Source organism: Artemia franciscana, unplaced genomic scaffold (genome assembly GCF_032884065.1).
Source record: "Artemia franciscana unplaced genomic scaffold, ASM3288406v1 Scaffold_2790, whole genome shotgun sequence".
NCBI lineage: Eukaryota > Metazoa > Arthropoda > Branchiopoda > Anostraca > Artemiidae > Artemia > Artemia franciscana.
Window position 1 is genome coordinate 29,190 of NW_027063557.1, and position 3,169 is coordinate 32,358.

General features: G+C 34.8%; 1 pseudogene; it reads right to left on the reverse strand.

Moving 5' to 3' along the window:
• Positions 1 to 1,638: 1,638 nt before the first annotated feature.
• LOC136043006 (NADH-ubiquinone oxidoreductase chain 4-like) lies at positions 1,639 to 2,637 on the reverse strand (annotated as a pseudogene).
• Between the last annotated feature and the right edge of the window lie 532 nt (positions 2,638 to 3,169).

Here is a 3,169-nt window from a genome sequence, read left to right on the forward strand (position 1 = left end):
GATAGAATGAGCACCTTATACGGGGAAGAAGTTAAGAACGAAAATAGATATGAGCCCCACGAATTGTTTTGGTAGATCAGCGAGGGTCCCGCTTCTTCTACCCAACCGCAATCATCCTCATAGTAGAGAAGTTCACCCATAGCTAAGGGTATGAAGCTTCTCCGCCCTGTAATGAATGGTAAAAATAATATTCTAATTAGATAGTGTCTTACACCTAAGCTGAGTGATTTGATAAAGTAAAGTAGAACGACCCCTATTCCGATAAGGTAGAGGAGAAGAATCTTCTCGAATGCACCTAAGATAATTCTTGCATCCCCCAGGAAGCACCAATAAAGAATATATCCTCCTATAACGGACAGAAAGGACAAAAAGGGGGGTTATATAATCGCCTTCTTCGTCCTTAAAATGGCAGCTTAGATTATAGTTATAGGAGCATAAGCATATTATTACGATTCGGATGGAATAAGTTCTTGTTAAAAGACATGAGACTAATATGAGTAGGCTGGGAATCAATAGACCCAGGTCCTCTGAATATTCAATAATTAAGTATTTCGAAAAGAAACCCGGTAAAGTGGGAAACCTATCAGTCCTAAAGAACAGACTAAGATGATATAGCTAGTGTAAGGAAGTATTTTAGACACCCCTCCTATTCGACGTATATCTTGTACACCTAATGAGTGGCTTACGACCCCTGAGTATATAAAAAGAAGGGCCTTAAAGAGCGCACGAGCAAAGAGATGAAATTAACAAAATAGTGTAAGTCCCAAACCTAAAAAAAAGTATTATTACTCCTAACTGACTCAATGTGGACAATGCAATTACTCGTTTTAAATTGTTTTCTCCGAAAGCGGGTAGCCCTGAAAAAAAAAGGAAGTTAGGGCCCCCATGGTAATAATTAGGGAACATCCTCTCTCTTCAAATGAAGAAGACAAGCGATTCATCAAATAGATCCCAGCCGTCCCCAGAGTAGAAGAGTGAACTAAAGATGAGACAGGAGTTGGGGCAGCTATGGCTGCTGGTAATCACGCAGAGAAAGGTAGCTGAGCTCTTTTGGCGTAAGAAGATAGAATGAAAAGGAGCATGATTGATAAAAAGAAATATCTTAAAAATATATAGTCTCAACTCCTAGAGTAAAAGATTAGCCCCAATGATCATAAAATTAGTACATTCCCCACCCAGTTTCTTAGCATGGTGATTATTACTCTAGAAGAAGAAGTGTAATTTTTCTAGAATATGATTAAGAAATAAGAGGTGATTTCTAATCCATCTCAACCCAACATTGATCCGTCTGAAGATATGATTAACAAAACCATAAATGAGATGAATCCTAGTATTATGTATATGAAGCGGTTTAGAAAAATTTCATCGCTTATATAATAAGAAGAATAGATTATAACTTGAGAAGAAATCAGGAGCGATAGAAAGATAAATGATAATCCTAATCAATCTAAGCAGACTCGATAATGCAAATGCAAGAAGGATATTTTTAGTAAGTAAGTTTCATTGGATACAAACAATAAGAGTGAACAACAAATAGCCGTTACTCCGATAATTAATAGAATGTAACCTGATACGATTTATAACAATACTGTTAGAGATGATTCTCCTTTAGTTCCACAAACTAATATTCTTTTTAAACTAACAGTAAACGAGGATCAAAGTTAATAGAGAAATGAAGTGGGCACTTCCGAATACACATTCCTTTAGACTGTATTCTAATCAATTAAAAATACATAGGCTTTCCCTATGACTGGTACTGCAGTACAGAAAAATACAGTAACAAGATGAGAAAAAACATTAGGCTCCGGATAGTGCTACTACCATTCAATCTAAACTGAATACACAAATAAATTAATATATCTCGGAAAAGAAGTTGAGTGATGGGGGGAGTCCTATATTAAGAAAAAACTATGACCGAGCCATCAAAAGCATAGATATGGAAAAAGAGAAATTGTTCTACGGGTGAGCAAGAATCTACTACTTCAAATACGCACATAGAATAGATAGCTTAAAAAAAATAATCCGGAAGAGCAGATCCCATGAGACACCATTATTAAAATTGATCTTGAATTCGTGTAGGTACAGGATATAAGTATACCCAAAATGACAAACGATATATGAGCTACAGAAGAGTAAGCAATTAACAACTTAACATCGGATTGCCGAAAGCAAATCAAGCAGCTGAAGATTCCGCCTACTAAACAGACCCCTATTAATCTAGTATATCTATAAATGTTTAGTCCTTGCACCAAGAAGAGGCCGTAGCCCCCTAATTTTAAGAGGATGGCAGCTAACACTATGAATCCAGTGACTGGGGCTTCTACATGGGCCTTAGGTAGCCAGATAACCTGGCTGATAACCTCACCCAAGAATTAAGATAATTGTAGGAATTAAGGAGCACTCCAAGAAAACGTAAAATAAAATAAATGACCGAGTAGTGAAAGTGAGTCATAAGAGAACAAACAGACTTAAAAGAATGATTCTATAGCTTAGCGGCCAACTTGGCTTCAATCTGATAACTATTAAAAGAAAAATTCCTGAGGTTAAAGTCAATAGGGTGCTCCCCCATTCTAAGTGAAGTTCAAATATTAACTTATAATTTAGTATTGAATATTTTAGAATTGAGGTAAGGAACCACTTATTTATTTAAAAACTGTACTTAGTCTGATCCTGATGAACGCACTAAAAATACTAATACTGATAACTTTAAATCTCCTTCACAAACTGTAATTCTGAGGAAGATGAATGCATTAATTATTCTTATGTAGTTTGAATACATTAATAATCCGAACAATAAGAGGATGAGGAACTCTAATCTCAGCAGGGTTAATAAAAGATGCTTGCTTCTTGAAGAGAAGATTAATAACCCTAAGAAGAGTGATAAATAAATTATTATAATAGACTGAGTAATTACAAAATAATGTCGGTCTTGTAAACCGGATTTAGAGAAATATCTCGGTCTTCAAAAGTTATTAACATCTTTAGATTCCAAAGTTACTATTTTTATTAAACTACCTTTTGATATTCTAAGATCTATTGTTGTTATTTCTATACTTATGCTCCTAATAAATCATCATCTTGCTTTTACGCTCTCGTTATTCATTCAAACTCTATTAATTTGTATTATGCTTAAAAATATTTCCCTGTGAATTTCCTTAATTCTTTTTTT